The sequence below is a fragment of the Aquarana catesbeiana genome, linkage group LG03 (genome assembly GCF_042186555.1).
Source record: "Aquarana catesbeiana isolate 2022-GZ linkage group LG03, ASM4218655v1, whole genome shotgun sequence".
NCBI classification, from domain to species: domain Eukaryota; kingdom Metazoa; phylum Chordata; class Amphibia; order Anura; family Ranidae; genus Aquarana; species Aquarana catesbeiana.
This window is the reverse complement of record NC_133326.1, coordinates 386,976,115-386,999,622: the sequence shown is the minus strand read 5'-3', so window position 1 is coordinate 386,999,622 and position 23,508 is coordinate 386,976,115.

Genomic DNA, 23,508 nt, shown 5'->3' with positions numbered 1-23,508 from the left:
TGAACTCAGCCCTGTAGCCACTTTTCAATCCATGTACTCATCCTATGGTTCATGCCAACGGACCTTAATTTGTACAGTAAACATTTATGGGGAACTTTATTAAATGCTTCTGCAAAATCCAGATAAACCACGTCTACGGGCCTTCCTTTATCTAGATGGCAGCTCACCTTCTCTTAGAAGGTAATAGATTGGTTTGGCAAGAATGATTCTTCATGAATACATGCTGATTACTGCTAATGATACCGTTGTCATTACTAAAATCTTGTATATAGTCCCTGTAATTCCCAGGGATGTATCTTGGCCCTTTTTTAAATATTGGTGCTACATTGGCTTTTTTCCAATCGGCTGGTACCATTCCAGTCAGTAGACTGTTCATAAAAATTAGGAACAATGGTCTGGCAATTACTTGAGTTCCTTAAGGACCCTTGGGTGCAAGCCATCTGGTCCCAGTGACTTATTAATGTAAAGTTTTTCAAGTCTTTTTCTAATTCTGTCCTTTTTTAGCCATGAGGGTGCTTCCTGTGACGTGTCATGAGGATAAACATTGCAGTTTTGGTTACTGAAGCCCCCCGATTCCCTCGTGAAGACTGAGGAGAAGAATCAATTCAATACCTTCGCCATCTCTCCATCCTTAGTAACCAGATTCCCTTCATCATTCTTTATGGGATCAATATGATCTGACCTCCCTTTCTTACTATTTTTGTACTTAAATAATTTCTTGGGATTTTTTTTACTCTCCTCCGCTATGTGCTTTTCGTGTTCTATCTTAGCCGCCCTGATAGCACCCTTACATTTTTTGTTGCATTCTTTGAAAAGTTGGAATGCTGATGATGATCCCTCAGCCTTGTATTTTTTGAAGGCCTTCTCCTTTGATTTTATATGCATTTTTCGTTGGAGTTAAGCCACCCAGGACTTATATTAGCTCTTTTAAATTTATTTGCTATTGGGATGCACTGGCTATTGCCCTTATTTAATATGCTCTTGTTCATATGTTCATTGTTCCTAAGATTTTATCCCAATTATTATCTTCTAGCAAGGATTGTAGTTTAGGGAAGTTGGCTCTTTTGAAATTCAGTGTCTTTGTATTCCCCTTATGTTTCCTATTTGTGTGATTTATACTCTTTCCAATATTGTCCAGTATTTCCACATCCGTGATCAGGTCTGTATTGTTGGTAATCAATAGTTCTAGTAACGCTTTGTTTCTAGTTGGTGCATTTACAGAATGACCCCTGAAATTGTCCTGCAAGACATTTAGGAACTGGTGAGCCTTAGATGAATGTGCGGTTCCTTCCACTCAGTCTATGTCTGGATAAATAAAATCCCCCATTATAATGACACTTCCCATTCTTGCCTCTAATCCAAATTGTGATAGAAGGTCCGCCTCCACCTCTTACCTCTGGTTAGGGGGCCTATAGCATACTCCCAGTATTACTTTTCCCTTAGTTTCCTCCCTTTGTAGCTCTACCCATTGAAGGGTGAGAAAGAGTTAACAAGACTGAGACATTAAAAATAGCTGATAGACAAATATCTTCTTTTAGGGTCTTGTTTGTCATAATGGCCACAGGTTAAGTGGGTTCCAGTAAGAACTGGTTGTGAAATTATGTTTTCAGACAAAATCAACCGTCAGCATCCCATGACCTATATGATACTAAGTTTAAAGCTAAGATGTCATGTTACATGTTTACATAGGATTTATGTCTCATGTGATGAACTCTTCCTCCCTCCCTCCTTTAAGTTGTGAAATTTTCTTTGTCTTTATCCTGTATAAAGGTAGAGCCCATCCTAACATTAAAGCTAAGCATTCTTTGAAATGGCTATTTTGTCTTGTATGCACTGAATGCTTCCAGAGCGCAGACAGTTTCTCACTGATCGTCCAAACATCTAAGCAGAATTGACCCTTACAACACTGTTGGCAGTGGGTGGAATGTGATGATCATCTGAGGTAAGTGAATCGTGTCTGCTTTGTTGACGCTGTTCTTCTTGCCGTGGCTCTGACAATACCACATCCTTGTATAGTGCAAAATTGTAGAGAGGTTAATTGTAAACTGCTGTGCTTTTGGGAAGCACATTAACCGCTTGCTGACCAGCCGCCGCAGTTGTACTGCGGCAACATGGCTCGGCTGCGCGAATCGCCGTCATGTTACGTTGCTTCCAATTTTGGCCACTGGGGGCGTGCGCACGCCCCCTGCTTGCCCACGAAGCTGATGTGAGTGCCCGGCTCCCGCAACTGCTCGGGGCACACCGAGAACCGGGATCCGCGTGTGTAAACACACAGTTTCCAGTTCTCTGAGGAGAGAAGAGACAGGTCATCTGTTCATACAGAGCATGAACAGCGATCTATCATCTCCCCTACACAGTCTCCTCCCCCTTCAGTTAGAACACACACTAGGGAACATAATTAACCCCTTGATCGCCTGCTAGTGTTAACCCCTTCCCTACCAGTGACATTTTTACAGTAATCAATGCATTTTTATAGCACTGATCGCTGTATAAATGCCAATGGTCCGAAAAATTTGTGAAAATTGTCCGCCATAATGTCGCAGTCCCGATAAAAATCACAGATCGCTGCCATTACTAGCAAAAAAAAATGCCATAAACCTATCCCCTATTTTGTAGACGCTATAACTTTTGCACAAACCAATCAATATACGCTTATTGCGTTTTTTTTTTTACCAAAAATATGTAGAATACATATCGGCCTAAACTGAGGAAAAAAATCGATTTTTTATATATTTTTGGGGGATATTTATTATAGCAAAAAGTAAAAAAGATTGCGTTTTTTTCAAAATTGCTGCTCTTTTTTTGTTTATAGCGCAAAAAATAAAAAACGCAGAGGTGATCAAATACCACCAAAAGAAAGCTCTATTTGTGGGAAAAAAAGAATGTCAATTTTGTTTGGGCGCAATTGTCAGTTAAAGCGATGCAGTGCCGAATCGCAAAAAGAGCTCTGGTCAGGAAGGGGGTAAAATCTTTCGGGGCTGAATCGGTTAAAGTAATAGTCTTTGGGAGACTAATTTGAAAATAGTAAAAGTAGAGGTTCGTAAGGGAGGAGCCGGATGGACAATCAGGGGGATTCTGCCAACCTTTTGCTTCTCTTTCTATCGCTGTATAGAGTATAAGAATATTGTTTACAGCTTATATTATTGTACATTGCAATAGGGTCTTGTAAGGTGAGACAACGACCCTCTGTAAGTTTGTATAAGTTGTTTTGTAACCAAATTAAAAATGGGTAAGGGAGGAAGTAAGGAATACCCCCCACCTAATCCCCTAGAGACATGTAAAGACTGTAGGGGCGTGGCCTGGTAAGCTATGGAGTAGGTCGCAGGCTGTGTGAGCTCCGCTGACCCAAACTCCGTTTTTGTCATCCTGTGGCCATCCTTGCCATCGAGCACTTTGGAACACCCCTGGGGATAAATCCTGCACTACATCTGGAGCTTGCTGACCGGTCAAAACACCGCCCGAGGATCCCAGACCGCTATTAGCCCTAGGAAAGGCCGCGGCTTCGGCCTAGTCCCCGGAGAGGCGGCCATCTTGCTGCACCCGGCGGCGGCCTGGACGAGACTTTCGGGAGACCCTGATAGCCAGGGACTGGCCCCTGTCCTGGGACCACCTCCGGACTGCCTGAGGAGGCTATTAAAGCGCACCCAAGACCGAAATCAATCCCAGGAGGGACCGCGGAACTGGCCTGTGATCCGGACCGGCGGCCATCTTGCTACACCCGGCGCTTCCCTGGTGAGTCTTTCTGGCTTATCTGTATACCCCAGGTCCGAACCCATCTTAGAGGGGACTTTTGGCAGTCTGCCCTTGCCAACAAGATACACCTATAGCCTGAAGCCATCTTGTGAACGGAACGCAGTTCCGAACCCAATTATCCGGATCAGCGTCCATCTTGCTGAGTCTAAAGTAGGCCTGGTGAGAGATATACCGGAGCAGTGGGGGACTATGTCACCGCCGAAGAGGACCTCTGAGGCGGTGGACAAGCTGGCGAAATACCGCCATCAGGACCAAGATCCGCAGGCCAAAGAAGGAGACAGCTCGTGCTCGGCAGAGGTCCATCAGAGCGCAGACACGGCCAAGGTCTTAGATGCCATTGCATCGTTGCAGGGAACACTCACTGCCAAAATAGATGAGGTCAAGATTGACATTTCCCTCCTGCACCAAGACTTATCCAAAGTGAAGGATAGGGTGACTGAAGCTGAGACACGCATTGGAGCGGCAGAGGACATCCTGCACCCCCTAAGCCACACCACGGAGGACCTACAGCGCCAGATTCATCAACTACACGCACACCAGGATGATATGGAGAATTCTTTGCGGCGATGTAACCTCCGGTTCATCGGTTTACCTGAAAAGGCGGAAGGCACCAATCCGGCAGAATACTTGGAATCCCTTCTGATCAAACATTTTGGAAGAGAGGCCTTTTCCGTTATGTTCGCAGTGGAACGGGCGCACAAAATCCCAGCTAAACCTCCACCTGTGGGTGCCCTCCCCAGAACCTTTATTGCCAAATTTCTTAACTTTAAAGACAGAGATAAAATCCTGCGGCTGACCAGAGAGAAAGGCAATATCACCCTGGGCAACAATCAGGTTGCAGTGTTTCCTGATTTCTCCAATGAAGTCCAAAGAAAGCGTGCACAGTTCCAAGATGTTAAGAGGCAGCTTAGGGTGATACATCTAAAATATGTCATGCTGTTTCCGGCCAGGCTGAGAGTGGAGGATGATGGTAAAGTCCTATTTTTTGAAGACCCCAGGGAAGCAGCACAGTGGTTGGATCAACGTGGACATCTGGATGGATGATCGGGCAATCGGCCAGTTAATGTGAGTACTGTTGACATTGACAGGTTGGTGGGCCCCATCTTTGCTTTATCAGTAACTTCCGCTGTGGGGAGATAGTTCTACATCACCGCTCATTTTCTATACAAAGGCCTCACCCCCTTCCCCCCCCCTCCTTGGGAGTCTGAAATCTCCCCCATTTTGAAGTCAAGAGACCCACTGCCTAGGTTGGACACTTTGGGGGGAAGGTGGCGTACAGCGTGTTGATACCCCTGGACACGAGACTTTGGGGATGAGGCCCATAGAATGTACTACCCTGAATACTATAATATCCCCACAGCGTGGCAAAGTTCAGGAGATTTTTATAGGGCTGAGGCCCCACAACACTACTTTACCAGGATGACTGTGTATCCTTGCAGCGCGAGTACCACTCAGAGACATGTAAAGACTATGTGACCAGAGTATTTGGAACGGATTCTTTTTTGATAAATCCTTTTATAGACAATCTGGCCGGATGGGCTGAAAGTATGTACAGTAGCTCACCCTTTCCACGTACATGCGCAAATGACCAATTCCATACGGATATGGTCAGGGGACTCGGTTTGGGGGATAAGAAAGCTTTCCCATGGTACACAGCAGACACCGAGTGGGACATGAAGTACATGAAGGAAGCAGGGGAAAACTGACTAATTTTAGCTCCTCGCTGGTATGACACAGAACCCGAGGATAGGAAGGAGAATGGTACAAAAAGAATAAAATGGATCAGGAAAATGAGAATAAAAAAACGTTTTCCTTGCCTTTTACTGCATAACAACTGCACCTGGTAGAGGTTAAGGTAAAGCGACCCCCATACAATCTAATATTAATGTTTCTGACCTCTCACCTACCAACCCGTTGCTCCCAACAACAGTTAGTGCACCTCCACTTCCTACCACCCGCTTACACACCCCTGTATCCCAGCATACCTGTTTGCAAGGTTGCAGGGGATGACAAGGTAATAATCCAAATAGCCTCCCTTGCTATAGGTAACCCGACACACCCGCCCGCAGCACCGCCTTACCACAACAACAGGCACAGGCAAGTGGTGGCTCAGGCTCCGGAGACTCTGATATAGAAAGCGAGGCAGGTTCAGAAATAATTGTTAAAAAGAAAATGTTAGAAACCCTTATGCAAAAAGTAGAAAATATCTCATTTCAAGTTACTGAATTACAACAGAAACAGAGTGGCCCAGGGAGTAGTATAACCCCAGAGAGAAAGAGTGACATTAGACAGAGCAGTAAAGATTGCAGTAAAGCAAAAACTAACTAAAAGGAAACAGGGACCCCCCACCACTCAAATAGGCCAAGAGGAAGCCACCTCTTCGGCAGACACGATCCTTGATAGTGAGGAACAGGCGGGTTGGAAGCATCTGATACAGATGAGTCAGCACCAGCTAAAACAAGTCTTTCCATGCCATATCTTTTCATGGAAGACCAAATGAGCTTGAAGCCATTCGATTTTGAGGAACTTACCACTATAATAAAAAGAGCACCCAAACCTCAAATCAACCCCATAGCTTGCTTCGCTTTCTTAAAGAGGGCATACAAGGGTAGGAATTACACGCAAGAATATATAAAATGAATAATAGATGGTATCATGGGATATGATCAAGAAAGCAATTGGGATTGGAACAAAGTCACCGGTATACACACTATATAACCTGTCGGCAGCTAGCAACTACAACCTTAACTCAGAGTCAAGTCTTACTACTATGTGGACCCAATTAGAGGCAGAAATGAAGAAGGTTTTCAAAGAACGATCCTCCCTCTCCACAGCCATAGCCTGTAAGCAGAAACCCAAGGAAGAGATAGCAGACTTTCTTAAAAGGTTTATGAAAGTGTGGAAGGAAAAAGCAGGTATAGGAACAGATGATGCAATGGGACCCCTGTTTATCCTAACTTTCATTTCTAGCTTGAGGAATGATGCCGGTCTGGTAGTGAAACAATAAATCTCAGATTGGCCTGGATTGACGGTGAAACAGTTCACTGCGAAAATAACAGAGAAAGACGCAGCAGGTTGTTTTAACTTTAAAGGGGTCACCACAATGCATTACCAAGAAAATTTACAACACTGTAACCCCTCGGATGCTAGACCCCGGGACGACATGAGTGAATTTAGACAGTGGGGCCGTGGGGGGAGAAGTAGAGGCAGGGGCAGGGATCACAGGGCGTTTTCAACAATCGACCCGGACCCCAAAGTTGGAACCACTGTTTTAATTGTGGACAGGAAGGACAATGGAAGAACCAATGCCTTACTCCCCCAATCAGGGAACGCAACCTTGCCCAGCCCAACCTGCCATTCAGCCTGCCCCCACAACACAGCAAACATCACAAGACAGATACCCCTAGCCTGGAACCAACAACAACATTAACATGCATAGGGATGCCCAGAAGGTGGTGTCCTGGCATTCCCACTTCTCCACCAACAATCATACTGAATCTCCTATTATCCCTTTGGAGGTAAACGGGAATATTCTACCATATCTTCTAGATACAGGTGCTTCAAAATCCACTATGTCCGAGGAAATTTATAAAGGTGAGAGAACAGATGCTGAACCTTCTAAGGGAATTAATGGGATACCAAACAAAACTTACAAAACCCCACCACTCTCCATTACTGACTTTGTCACTGGAACTGTACTCTTACATCATTCATTCAGGATAATACCTTCATGCCCAGTAAATCTTTTAGGAAGAGATTTAATAGGAGTCTTAGGAATTGAAATTTTCTTGACTCGAAGAGGGGGAGTAGCCATAAAATCACAGCTGTTCTTTCAAACTGAAGTCCCGCCCCCATTTCCACAGGACCACCCCCTCTGGGCTAAAGACAGTCTTGATGTAGGATACATTTCATGTACCCCTTCCAAGTCCAGACTAAAACAAGGAGTATCCCCAGTTTACCACAAGCAGTACTATCTCTCCAAAGAGAAGGAGTAAGGCATCAAACCCATTATTGAGAAATTCCTGGAACAAGGAATTTTAAGACCCATTATATTGCCTTATAACACTCCTATAAACCCCGTCAAAAAGAGTGATGGATCATACAGGTTTGTGCAGGATCTCCGAGCCATAAATAACCTTGTGATTCCAATTGCCCCTATTGTACCTGATGTGCCATCTCTCATTACCTCCATACCTGCCTCGGCAGTGTGTTTTTCAGTGATTGATTAATGCTTTTTTCTACTACTACTAGCTTTTTCCTACAGAGTGCGCCAGATAACCTGGAATCGATTGCCCCATGGATATGTAGACTCACCTGCAGTCTACTCAATAGCTCTCCAGGCCACCTTACAGTCTCGGGCACCTAGCCATGGTTCCGTCCTTCTTCAGTACCTCAATGACCTACTGTTGTGCAGTCCCTCCCAGGAAGCCTGTCAGAAAGATTCTGTTTTACTGTTAGAACATCTAGCACAGACAGGGCACAAAGTGTCCAAGAAAAAGCTGCAATGGTGTCAGGAAACTGTTGAATATCTTGTTTTACTCTGTCCCATGGTGAAAGGAGAATCGGTCTCCAAAGAGCTGTGGCTCTCATGGGTCTGCCCTGCCCACATACCAAGAAGGAAGGATTGGTTACTGCCACCAATGAATACCTGATTGCTCCTACTATGACAACTTTCTGAGACAAGCTGCTCTACCTGACCTTGTGAAATGGAATGATGAAATGGTTAATGCTTTTGTGTATCTTAAAACTGCTATGGTAATGGCTCCTGGTTTAGGATTACCTGAATATTGTAAAGTGTTTAATTTGTTTGCAAGGGACAACTGTAAAACCATGGCTGGGGTCCTTACACAAGAGCATGGAGGAAAGCCGAGACCTGTAGCCTTTTTTTCTAGAGTAGTACCAGTTCCGGTACAAGGCATGCCGGCGTGTCTGAGGGCTGTAGAAATGGCTACATCATTTACATTAGGTCACCCTATGAAATTACACACCACACACCAGATTGTGTATCTGCTAAAAAATCTTAATACCCAACACATGTCTGCACAGCGACTAAATGGGTATTCATCTCACAGTACCATGGCATAGGACATAAAGGATGGAAAGCTACAGCTGAAATGTTAACAAAAGACTTCTACATTTATTACCCCTATGTAAATCGTTTGTGTCCCGATGCATTGAATAACCCAAACACACCAAACAAGCTCACCCACATCTTCCACCGTTAACTGAAATTGGGATCTGCCTGCTGTCTGTATGTGTGTGTCTCTGGTATGTGTCAGCTCACCCACATCTTCCACCGTTAACTGAAATTGGGATCTGCCTGCTGTCTGTATGTGTGTGTCTCTGGTATGTGTCAGCTCACCCACATCTTCCACCGTTAACTGAAATTGGGATCTGTCTGCTGTCTGTATGTGTGTGTCTCTGGTATGTGGCCTTCTCTATCTGTTGCCCTGTGCGCACAACCATGACATTATTTGTTGCTCTGGACTGTCTTACCTAAGTTTTATGTGTTGATCTTATCTTGGCCTCTTGCTATTCTGACTTTTGAAGCAAAAAGTCCACTTTGATTGTTAGGCATTCTTATAGTCACTCATTATTAATTAACGAACTTCAACCCCACCCTTATAACAGTATATATTTGAGCATCCTTAAGGGGTGAGCACATTGCTCGGGTAGCACATTGCAGGGGCTTCTATCGTTAAGGCTTCTTTCTCTAAGTGATTCTTTCTACAAGTGATATGCACTTCAATCTCTGCACTTCAGCGATTGCACGAAACAAACAAATACAGCAATCTGCACTGGAAAGCAGCTAACAGACTGCAGGTGACCCTGTCTCTCTAATAGGCTCTCCTTCCGCTCTGTAACATGCACTCTCTACCACTGCTTCTGACACTCCTCTCCTCTCTCCTCAAACTCTCTTACCTTCACCCCCCCTCTCCACCCGCCTGCTTATACATATCACCCTGCCTTCTCCCTACTACTGCTCCTACCAACTCTCGCTCATTCTACATCCATACACTGATAAAACCTCCAGTACTCTGAGACATGCCCCTTCACATAAATCACAGTCCCACATTACCTCCCTCACCCTCCTGCTTCTCCTAATCTCTGGTGACATATCCCCAAACCCTGGGCCACCATCATCTGTCTTTGCCCATTGCTCCCATCCCCCTACACCCTCTGGCAGGAGCCGTAACCCACAGAACTTGGTCTCTATTCCTCTTTCCAAAACCAGCCCCCCCTTTTCCTGTGCCCTGTGGAATGCACGTTCTGTCTGCAACAAACTCACCGCCCTTCACGACCTCTTTATCACAAATTCCTTTAACCTACTTGCCATTACTGAAACCTGGCTTCATGAATCGGATACTATTTCTCCTGCTTCCCTCTCCCATGGGGGCCTTCTCTGGACTCACTCCCCCAGACCAAGTGGACGGAAGGGAGGTGGAGTGGGAATCCTTCTAGCCCCATGCAGCACCTATCAGGTTCTTCACCCACCTCCCTCTCTGACACTCTCCTCTTTTGAGGCACATTGCATTCGTCTTTTTTCTCCCATTTCTCTAAGAATTGCTGTCATCTACCGGCCCCCTGGACCAGTATCAGTCTTTCTTGATGACTTCTCTGCCTGGCTACCCTACTTTCTCTCTTCTGAAATCCCCACAATTATTCTAGGGGACTTCAACATCCCTGTCAACACTAACACTACTATTACTTCTAAACTTCTCAGTCTAACCTCATCGCTTGACCTGAAGCAATGGATACAGGCTCCTACCCACTCCAACGGCAACACCCTTGACCTTGCCTTCTCCTATCTGTGCACTCCGTGCAACCTTTCCAACAATCCACTCCCACTCTCTGATCACCACCTTATTAGTTTTGCTCTCTCCTTGTCTTCCACCTCTTCTCCCTCCAACCGCCTAACAATTACACGTAGAAACCTTCGCCACCTCAACCCTTCTCTTCTCTACTCTGCTACTGATCACCTCTATGACAAAATCTCACCTCTGTCCTGCCCCAACCTAGCTACTTTCATCTACAACAGCTCACTGTCTTCCTCCCTAGACAAGCTTGCCCCCCTCACTACACGCAGAATTAGGCCCCGACTGCTACAACCCTGGCAAACAGATGACACCAGAAGTCTCAGAAAACGTAGCCGCGCTCTTGAGCGCCTGTGGCATAAGACTAAGACCCAGGAAGACTTCACACAATATAAATCTGCCCTCCTAAAATACTACTCCTGCCTTCACACTGCCAAACAGACCTACTTTATCACACTCATTAACACCTTCTCATCCAGTCCACGTCAACTCTTCTCTACCTTCAACACTACTCTGTCCTCCACTGCCTCCACCCACCAACTCACTCACTGCCCAGGAGATTGCCAATCACTTCAAAACTAAGATTGATACAATTCATGAGGAGATCACCAATGCGCAAAAACCTCCCCCATGCATCACCCCATGTCCACAGACACAATCATTACTTCCCTCATTCAACCCTGCTACTATTACTGAGGTTGCTAAACTTTTATCTAGCACTCATCTAACCACTTGCCCTCTGGATCCTGTTCCCTCGCAAATGCTACGCTCACCCTCTGACTCGATTCTACACTCTCTAACTCACACTTTCAACCTCTCCCTCTCTTGTGGCATCTTCCCAAACTCTCTAAAACATGCGCTAGTCACCCCCATACTAAAAAAGCCCTCACTGGATCCCACCAATCTCAACAACTTACGTCCCATCTCCTTACTCTCCTTCTCCTCCAAACTTCTTGAAAGACTGGTCTACAACCGACTAAGCGACCATCTGACCATGAATAAACTTCTTGATCCCCTTCAGTCCGGTTTTCGCCCTCAACACTCCACAGAAAACTGTTCTCCTTAAACTCTCAAATGATCTACTAATGGCTAAAGCCAATGGACACTATTCTGTACTACTTCTCCTGGATCTCTCTGCTGCCTTTGACACAGTGGACCACCCCCTCCTCCTCAAAAAACTCCACTCCTTCGGTCTCCGTGACTGTACTCTTCGCTGGTTCTCATCCTACTTATCCCACCGCTCCTTCAGTGTCACTTACAACTCTACTTCCTCCTCTCCTCTTCCTTTTTCCGTTGGGGTCCCCCAAGGTTCTGTTCTTGGACCTCTCCTTTTCTCAATCTACACCACCTCCTTGGGTCAGTTGATTGCCTCCCACGGCTTTAAATATCATCTCTACGCTGATGACACCCAAATCTATCTCTCCACCCCCCAGCTCTCTCCATCTGTCTCCTCACGCATTACCAACTTACTAGCAGACATATCAGCCTGGATGTCACATCACTTTCTCAAACTCAACCTATCCAAAACTGAGCTCATGATATTTCCTCCCTCAGGTGCCACTTCCCCTGATTTCCCTGTCAAGATCAACGGCTCAACTATCAACCCATCTCCCCACGCCAAGGTCCTAGGTGTAATCCTGGACTCTGAACTAACCTTTCGACCCCACATTCTATCACTATCCAAAGCTTGCCGCCTCAGTCTTCGCAACATCTCCAAGATACGCCCCTTCCTAACCAATGGCACCACAAAGCTTCTAATCCACTCCCTGGTCATCTCCCGCCTCGATTACTGCAACTCCCTCCTCATTGGTTTACCTCTAAATAGGCTATCCCCACTTCAGTCCATCATGAACGCTGCTGCCAGGCTCATCCACCACACATACCGCTCAGCGTCTGCCACACCCCTCTGCCAATCTCTCCATTGGCTGCCACTCAGTCACCGAATTAAATTCAAGATACTAACTATAACTTACAAAGCCATCCACAACCTGGCCCCCAGCTACTTCTCTAACCTAGTCACAAAATACCAACCTAATCGTTCTCTTCGCTCCTCCCAAGACCTCCTGCTCTCAAACTCCCTTGTCACCTCATCCCATGCTCACCTTCAGGACTTCTGCAGAGCCTCCCCCATCCTCTGGAATGCTCTACCCCAATCCGTCCGATTTTCTCCTACTTTATCCACTTTCAGACGATCCCTGAAAACTCATCTCTTCAGAGAAGCCTATCTGTCCCCCACCTAACAACTGTAAATTTATCTTCTCAATCAGCACATCACCCATAGTTATTACCTCTTGTATGTCTTGACCTTCCCTCTTAGATTGTAAGCTCTAAGGAGCAGGGCCCTCTGATTCCTACTGTATCAAATTATATTGTATTTGTACTGTTTACCTTCAAGTTGTAAAGCGCTACGTAAACTGTTGGCGCTATATAAATACTGTATAATAATAATATAATAATAATAATCCTACCTCTCTTTTTACACATCTACAAATTGATTTCACTCACATGCCAAAATTTGGCAAGAGACAGGAATATTTGTTAGTGATAGTGGACATGTTCTCCAGGTGCGTAGAAGTTTTTGTATGTACCCGGGAAGATGCAAGGACAGTTGTAAAAATCCTGACACAAGAAATAATACCCAGATGGGGATGTCCATTGCAAGTAAATTCAAATAACGGCCCAGCCTTTGTCTCCAAGGTATGTCAGGAACTAGCTAAAGACTTTACAAATAGAGTGGAAATTCCACATTCCATATCACCCACAGAGTTCAGGTATAGTGGAAAGAATTAAACAAACAATTAAAGACAAAATAAGGAAGGCTACAGGTGGCACATTTGCCAAATGGAAAACTGTGCTGCCTGCGGTTTTAGCAGAAATAAGCATGACCCCTTCCAAGACCAATAACTTGTCCCCTTTTCAGACCCTGATCCGGGTCGACCTTTTCCCACGCCCTGGATTAAGAAACTCTTGGTAATAGAGCAGGGAGATCTGAGTTTGATACAGGAAGAATATTGTAGAAACTTGATTATGAAGCTGAATGGCATCTATGGTAAAGTATTCTCTCCTTTTCCATTACTCTCACAGGAACCAACACACGAGTTCCAACCCAGAGATGTGGTCGTAGTGGAACCGGACCAAGAAGCAAGATTACCCTTTTGGCCCATGCACTAGCGTAGTCACAGTGACCAGAACTGCTGTCCTCACGGAACAATCCAGAACCTGGATCCACGCCTAGAGGATAAAGAAAGTACCACAAAGGCCCCCGAAGCAAGACACAGATAAAGGAGGTGAAGCAAGTGATTCAAATCCTCGAAGAACGAGTGAAACAGGCGAGAAAGTCTCTGAAAAAGATGACCTCACTTCTCTCACCACAGACTTCTGGGAAAGCCTTGTGCCTACTCTGTATGCTGGCACTGATGGTGTTTCTGCCCACATGGATCATCACTAACTGTACCTATCATCCTGAAGACTTGGGTGCGCTAAAGGCCATATGCAGCCCCCCTTCTAATGGAACAGTAACTAGACAAAGAAGGGAATCCAACGTGGAGGGCCCAAAGGACTCATACCCCCCTACTGATAAAATGTTGTTACTTCAGTATAAGTATTCTTATGCTCAGAAGTCAGGTCATGACAAATGCTGGGTGTGCAGTAAATTCCACTCGAGCACACTTCGAATTCCCGTTAGCTGTCCCTGTGAACATAACTCCATTTCTGAATGGTACTCCTCCTGTAACTATAACCAATATATCAGTTATATATGCAAATAACACAATTACCTTCCCAATAATTTGTAGAAGCCACTCTCCAGATTGGTGTGTTAACTTGGGACATTCCTTAAATAAAGGTCAAAAGATATGCTGAAGCTCACAGTTTAATATCTCTTTAAACAGAGATTTGTCCTCCATGTTTCACGCCAATAACTCAGAAATTAATACAAATTTAAAAACCGCCTTGAATCGGGGGGGGGGGGGGGGGGGTTGGGTTGATATCAACAACCCTGTGAGTTTCGTTTTGAACCAGTTGACCCTGGCCGCCTATGATGAAAGTTTTCGGGATGCTATAAGTCAATGACCATTTTCCCTAGAGAATAGTGTATACGTATGTTGCAGCAAGGAATGCTACCCATGGATACCGCTTGGTACCTGTGGGTGGTGTTATTTGGCTTCATTGATTCCAGTGATGGGAATCATAGGGGATGAAAAAGGAAAGCACCAACATCTTTTGAAAGCTAGCGCATACCCCAGGTACCCCTTTAAAAACATAGAGAAAAGAGAGTTGTTTCCTGATAAAGACCAAGCCTGGGCATGGTTTCCCTCGTGGACCGGATAGGGAATATAAATAAGGAAAAGATGAAATAACTACTCCAAAATTATGGATGAAATTATGGAAAAGAATTCTGTAGACATCAAACTGTTAAGTATCGAACAAAGGGCTATTCGTAAACAAATAGATATGCACAAAGTAGCCATTGAATCCATAAGTGCTGCCCTGACTGGACTCTGAAGTATCAGAGGACTATGAGTGCTGCACATGGATTTATAATACCAGTGTTGAAATACCCGATTATTATGATATAATTGATAAACACCAAAAAGAGCTGTCAAACCTTCAAGCTGAAGCCAGAGATATTGCCAAAGATGGGTGGAACCCCTTTAAGGGACTAGGAAGTTTCTGTGATTTTTTTGGTTTCAATTTCTCTTGGTTCCGACAGGTAGGAATGTTAATTTTATTGTGCCTGGTTTTTATCCTTGTTATATATATATATATATATATATATATATATTGTTCAAGCTTATTCAATGTATCTGTAATTATACAACGCAACGAAAGGATCCCACACAGAGAATATTAAATGATCATGGTGAAATCACTTTGTGATTTAAGAGGGGATTGAAGGGTGAGAAATAGTTAACAAGACTGAGACATTAAAAATAGCTGACAGACAAATATCTTCTTTTAGGGTCTTGTTTGTCACAATGGCCACAGGTTAAGTGGTAAGAACTGGTTGTGAAATTATGTTCAGACAAAATGAACTGTCAGCATCCATGTTACATGTTTACATAGGATTTATGTCTCATGTGATAAACTCTATCCTCCCTCCTTGCTTTAAGTTGTGCAATTTTCTTTGTCTTTATCCTGTATAAAGGTACAGTCCATCCTACCATTAAAGCTAAGCATTCTTTGAAACGGCTATTTTGTCTTGCGTGCAAAGAATGCTTCCAGAGCTCTGACAGTTTCTCACTGATCGTCCAGATATCAAAGCAGAATTAACCCTTATACCCATAAGGATTCCACCTCTTCCCTTGTTCCCTTAGTGATGTCATCTCTCACATTCACTTGTACATCAATTTTGATATACAGGCATACCCCTCCCCCTTTTATTACCCTCTCTATCCCTGCGATATAGGGAATACCCTTGAATGGTTGCCAGCTAATCATGAGAACTGTCGAACCAAGTTTCTGTAATTCCTCCAAAATCTAAATCTTCCTTGTACAACAGTAGCTCTAGTTCTCCCATCTTTTCCGCCATTGGTGAACATGCCACATAGTTTGGACTGGTCGCATACTATCTCCTTATTGGGTGCTCTGGGGTTGCAAATAGGACTTGTTACTATACTTACCCCATGTTTAGGTGCTTTAGTCAACCTACCACTAATGGTAAACAATGGATTGTGCCTCATTTAAAGTCCCAAAACTCCCCCCTCTCAAACTACAACTAATGCCCCAAATACTACCCTCTGGAATATGTTCCACACTGACTATCTCAAAGGGTTGTCTATAGCACCACCGGCCTCTACCCAGGTTCTATATACAATTATAAAAACTCTGGTACAATTTGATGATGAAATTGTTTTATTGTTGGGCAATTTCAATATGGTCTTTTGCTTGTCCAAATCTGGACAGATTACATGCTTCTCCTGACCTCTGCCAAGGGGCTTCGACTTTCACCCTAAATGATGTTTGGAGACACGTGAACCCGACTCTAAAAGAATTTACCTGTCATTAAGCCACGTAGAAGACGATTTCCCAGATTGACTTGGCTTTTGCCTCTTCTTCTGCACTCTGTTATGTTAAGGTGTCTATACTCCCTCGCAGAGTGTCTAATCATGCCCCTTTTATGTTTAACTCCTACTATCTCTACACCCCCCGGGTCTCACCTGTGGCATCTTTCCAGATTCTGGGCAATAGATGAGCCATTAACTGCATCTATTTGTAATTATGGTGTGGTAAATGGTGCCTCTGCATCTCCCTTGTTGGTGTGGGACTCCTTTAAGTTATGGGCTAGAGGGGAATATATTTCCCATATCGCACATCTTCAGAAGGAGGCGTCCCACTCATTAGATGAACTGGAGGAGAAGGCAACTAGGCTTGAAACAGCATATGTTTCTAACTGGGATTGGGATCTGGCATGGTGGCATGTTTTGTGTAACCTCTCCACTAGTAGGGTACATCAAACTAACAAGGCCCTCTTATACTCCTCTCAGAAGGTCTTTGAGTACTGGGACAAAAATTGTAGGTTACTGGCCTGGCTAGCTGGGGACAGATCCCAACTACACCTATAAGCTATATCAAGAATAAAGAGGGCCATATGCTCTCATCCCCAGAACACATTAATGCCTGTATTCTCAAGTTTTTCAGTTTTTTCAGGATATCTACTCCTCTTGTGTAAGTTTTTCGTTGGGAAGGATGGATGGAAGGCGCGTGATCAGACACTGGCATAAAATCCTACAGTTTAGTCCACATCTGAGCGCTCTATAGCAGCAAAGGTGTGCGTGCAGGGTTGTCCTTCTTATAGGGATGGGACTGTCCGGTGGACCTGTGACAGGTGAGGAAGCTGCAGCCTGCGGACGTCCTTCGGAGGCCAGAATCACCATATCGTGGGGGATAAGAGGTGTCTCTAAATGTGTCCAGTCATGTACTTGTAAGGCGCTGTGTCCGTCGCTGTCCATGAAGAACATGGATAATGTCACAGGTCCACCGGACAGTCCCATCCCTATAAGAAGGACAACCCTGCACACACACCTTTGCTGCTATAGAGCGCCCAGATGTGGACTTACATGGAGTTAAGCAGAACTAACTATTCTACATTTGATAAGTCTCCCCACTAACCACTCCTCCTTATGCGCAAATGCATTGGTCCATATGTCTATACAGACTGGTTTTCACCCTTCAAAGCTCTGATGAAGAGGTTATCCTCGAAACGCATCAGCCAATTTTTTAGCATTTGCCCCCGTTTGGGCACGGTCCACTTGTAACACTACAAGCGTGTGTATATATATTTTGTAAACCCCTTTTTACAAAATGTAGTATGTTTTTATTATTATTTCTTACATGTATGTATTTTATTATTTATGAATAAACTGTAGGATTTGATGCCAGTGTCTGATCACACGCTTTCCATTCATCCTTCCCATACTATCATCTTCAGAACACCCCGGGTCAGTCAAGGCAGCGGGACATACTGGATCACTTTTTTTCAGTTTGGCCACCATAACAGTACTTCGTACCCATATTAACAACACCCTCACGAGCGCAGGATTATATCTTTCTTTTGTTCACATTGTAAGTTTTTCGTTGCCTGATCTATGCACCTTCCTGGATGATATCCCCTTCCCCACACTAGCCAATTCAGTTAGCGAGCAGTTGGAAGCATATATCACTCTGGAGGAGATTTAGGAGGCACTTGGGCGGTTGCACGGTGGTAATATGCCAGGGGCAGACGGTCTTTTGTCGGAATTCTACTCTAATTTTATAGAATTGTTGGCCCCCAAACTTACAACCCCGATCTCTGATTTTTCTTCCTTGGAGTCACTGCCTGAATCCATGGAAGAGGATATTATTATTGTGTTGGTTCTCATGCCTGGCAAAGATCCTCAGGACTGTGCTTCTTTTCAGCCCATATCCTTATTAAATGTTAATGCAAAGATTTTTGCTAAAGTATTGGCTGGTCGCCTTTCTAAGGTAATTGAGGACCTAATAGATGTGAATCAGACTGGGTTCATGCCAGGCAAGATAACTGACATAATCTTTCCATCCCCCATGATAATTCTGGTACCAGAGTCATTGTTTTGCTGGACGCCGAAAAGGCTTTTTATTCGGTCAAATCTGTGGGAGGGTCCTCTGCCATTTTGGGTGTGGCCGAAGTTCCTTCATGGACTCCAATTGCTCTACAGCAGGGGTCTCAAACTGGCAGTCCTCCAGCTGTTACGAAACTACAAGTCCCATGAGGCATTGCAAGGCTGACAGTTACAAGTATGAGTCCCACAGGCAGAGGCATGATGGGACTTGTAGTTTCGCAACAGCTGGAGGGCCGCCAGTTTGAGACCCCTGCTCTACAGAGCCCGCAGGGCACGGGTTCGCACCGATAACTGGCTCTCTGACTGCTTTCTTCTCTCTCGTGGCACGTGTCAGGGCTGTCCATTGTCCCCTAGTCTGTTTGCCCTGGCTTTGGAACCCCTGGCTATTCTAATCAGGAAATCTCCAGATGTCAAGGGCCTGTGAGTGGGGAATTTAGAGGAGGAGTTGTCCCTATACGTGGACGATGTCTTGTTATACCTTAGTGATGCTGGTCCTTGGAAGTATGACAAAGTTTGGTCCCCCTGGACTTCTAATTGAGGTGGCAATTAGTGTGTTTCCTATTGCTGTGGGGATGTGGTGCATTGGACAGGGTGACGGGCTGGCCAATCTTTGGATCTAATTTCCTTTTCTCTATGCCCCCCCCTGCCCGTTCCCCCTTGACCACCCCCCTTCCCTGCACCTCAACCTAGCTTCAGGGTACATAATACTTGGCTGTTGAATTCTTTATTATCTATACCTTTTGTATGATCCTTGTGTTTTCATTGCAATTGTGTTTTCTTTTTGTGCTATCAGTTGCTGGATATGTCAGGCACTGTACCATGTCATTGTGTACACTCTTATATTGTTATAAAATAATTTTCAATAAAGCACTCATATCTTGTTATAAAAGTTATTACCCCTAATAAAACATAAAAAAAACAAAGCTCAAAGACTGTTCTTTGTCTCTGGATGAAAGCTGGAAAATGCTATTTGCCTGGCTGCGTAAGAGTGGGGAACCCAGTAATCTGCAGCCCCTACGGGGGTAGTGCTACTGTGTGTTAATCAATATGGAAAAAACAAACATACTACTTTTTACACAAATGAACATACCAGGACTGTCTTGCCAAAAAAAAAAGGTTGTATGGCATCTATATAAGGTAGAGGAAAGGGCAGGGAGATTTGTACAACATGCAACTCCAGAGACAGGGTTAAAAAAAAAATAAATAAAACTGGATGACTCCCTGGATTTTATGTTGAGCCTAGGCCAATCCTGTGAAAACTATTCTAGTTGGGGGGGGGGGGGGGGGGAGCTATGTTAGATTCTCAGTCCAGCTCTTAGTACCTACTCAGACTTCTTGTTCTCTGCATTCATACAGCCTCTTGGAGCTCCAATGTTTACGTCCCTTCAGTTAATTCTCACCTTCACAGAGCTCTAAGATCCATTAAACACAACCCCTGCTAAATGCTGTCCCCTTAATAAGCTCCAAGATTCCCCATAGCCCTGGCTTGGTGGTTATGGGAGTTGTGGGGGAGACTTCTCACAATCTGGAAGCCCCCCTTGAACATAAGATGACCCCCAGATACTGGCTCCCTCTACGTGAATGAGTAAGTAGTTACTCATTCAGAAAAAATAATCAAATAGTAAAAAAAAAAAAAAAAACCACACTGAAAGCACAACAAAGTCCTTCATTGGGAAAAAATAACATACAAACCATGTTCTTTATTAACCGCTTCAATACCAGACACTTTTACCCCCTTCCTGTCCTAGCTAGCTTTCAGTGCTGTCACACTTTAAATGACAATTGTGCCGTCATGCATATGTACCCATATAACATTTTTATTATTTTTTTTCTTCACACACATTTATTTTCGGTGGTAATTAATCACCACTGGTTTTTTTTTTACAATTTTTTTGCTAAATATTTGTCAGTGTTAAAAAAAAATATTTATTTTTTTTTCGTTTGTTATAACATTTTGCAAATAAATAATCTTACTTCATACATTTAGGCCAAAATGTATTCTGCTACATTTCTTTGGTGAAAATAACCCAAATCAGTGTATATTATTTAGTCTGTAGGAAAGTTATAGAGTCCATAAACTATGGTAAATATATCTGAAAACCGATCAATTCTAATGCTCTGATTTAATTACCTGAGGCATAAAAATGCCAGGACAGTAAAAATATCCCCCAAATTATCCCTTTTGGAAAGTAGACAGTCCACGGTATTTAGTAAGAGGCATGGCGAGTTTTTTGAAGTTGTAATTTTTTTGGAAAATGAAGAAACTAACAAAAAAAGTTTTCACAATTTTTTTTTTACATACTGTCACCAGTGCAGTACAACATCATCATATAATTGATATGGCGGTGATGAGTGACACTGGCTGGTGACTGACCATAGTAACAGTGTACTACTCTTTTTTTTACACAGTATGATTGCTTATTACTGTGACGTTTACAGTTATAAGCAACCATTTTTTCTGAATGAAAACTATTCATTCAGTGCTTACTAGTGTGATTAGCTGTGATTATTCACAGCTAATCACATGGTATAGATGAGCTGTGGTAGGCCCTTGCTGTACTGGGTGATCAGTGTGACCAATCACAGAGCTCATCACAATAGTACACAATGAAAGGCATGAATCAAAGCCTTTCATTGTGTACAACTGTCATGTCATCTGCTGTGATTGGCCACAGTGATCACTGTCAGCAGGCTGATACAGTGATCTGTCATCAGTCATGTCCATTGGACACAGTGGGTGACAGCCCGTGGCACGAGGGGCGATCATGGGAAGATGTCATATAACATCCTCTCAGGATAATAGGGCAAGCAAGGTGTTAAGAAAAAACCTCCACCCCAAAAAGAAATGTCCCACAATGTAAATCCATAGTCACTCACATTGTCCAGCGATTACAGATCCACGTCAGTCACAATGGTTGGTCATATATGGTTGGGTGGGTCATCAGGATCATTGTTCACTGTGTCGTTTTTATTTACATTATTCCTTCCAACAACCATTAGGTGTTGTGGGGAAGCGGCTCTTGTCCTCATCAACATGGGAGCAAGGTGCTTAGCCCCCCCCTCCAAACAAATCATGTTCTCATGTTGATGAAACAAAGGGCCTCTTTCCTACAACTGATGTTTATGGGGTCTGCAGGGGGGACCTTATAAGAACCTAAAATCCCCCTTGATATCGACCCTCCACATGAATGAATGAAAAGTAAATAAACTTTACTTAATAAAAATGAAAATTAAATAAACATGCCTCACACCAGTGATGCAGAAACACGTCAACCATCATAATAAAAGATGACTGCTCACCTGCATATTACCACTGTTTGCAGTATGACAGCTCTTGGCCCCTTAGTTGAATGTAAAAAAGGGGAAAGCACCCTAGGTGACATTGACCAAAAATGGCCACCACCAAATTTGATCATGTCCATATTTAGTCAATGTCATCAATCGGGATACTCCTTCCCTGTGTTACATTCAGCTAAGGGACTAGTAGCTGTGTATTCAGTGAGCAGTCATTGGGAGAGGACATATTGGTGGATCTGTTTTTTTTTTTTTTTGCCTGGTAGATAGCCAGTGGTCATTGCGATTGACATGGTTCTACATCCATGGACAATGTCATTGACAATGGATTTATCCAAATCCTCTAAACAACATGCTTAAGGGATGCCCTAATTTTTATTTTATTTTTTTACAATTAGCTTGCCTTACAGCAGCATTCCAAACTGGTGCATTTCAGTTTGAAAAATGGCTATTTTCAGGTATTTTTAATAGTCACATACTAAATGGTAAAAGACCTGCTGCAACCACCCAACAGAAAATGGGCATTAACTTACTGTAGCTGTCCCTGTTCTCATTAATGCAAACCTGTTCTGCAACTGGCCAATTTCTGTCAAGCACTTATTAAGTATTAAGAGACTGCAAATAATATAGCAGTTTAAAATTATCCAGCAGGATAGCTTAGGGATGGTAGGCCTATCTTTTATATGTGGATAGAGGCGTGCGGTGAATGTGAGGTGGTTAAGGTGCACACTGCTCCTGCAAATGTTTTTTTTTTTTTTTCTTTCAAACTAATCAGCTACATGCTGCAAACAAAAGGCAGCTACAAGAATAAATGGCCAATAACAAGCGAATGCTCCACTTTGAAAACCTTACACTTAAAGACCCTATCAACATAATATAAAAAAGTTTAGAACAACCCACAAACGAAATTAGAACCCCACATTACCAACCCCTGAACCTCCCATTTTTTAATCAAAGCCTTGCAGCAAAAAAAAAGAAAAGTTTGCTATTGGCATTACAGCTGCTAACAGTGACCTCAAATAAACCCCAGAATTAAATTAAAAAAAAAAAATTAAAAGGTAGTGAATGGGTTGATTGCCTAAAGAGTTAGCAATCACAAATAAAGTGCACTTTCTAACTGACCCCAATTTTTCTGCAGATTGTAAATTACCCTTTCATTTGTCTGAAACAGCTTCCAATTCACTGACATCATGGCTGCTTTGTGACCTCTGCTGGCTAGCCTGGATTAAAGTGATTGTAAACTCACTAAAAAAACTCACCTGAGATCGAAGCCCTTGCTGCGGTGCCCATACACCGCACTGGCTGGCGACATCACTCCTGGGGGTTACTTCCGGGTATTGTGGCTCTGGCGCTGTGATTGGCCGAAGCCACAATGACGTCGCTCCCGCACATGCGCGCGGTAATGGCACACTCACTGAAGCAACGGCACATACGTGCCGTTGCTTCAGTTTGTGTCAGTGCGCATGTGCCGATGACATCGGTACGTGTAAATACAGGGGATATCTCCTAAACCAGGTTTAGGAGATATCCTGGGTAGCTACAGGTAAGCCTTATTATAGGCATACCTG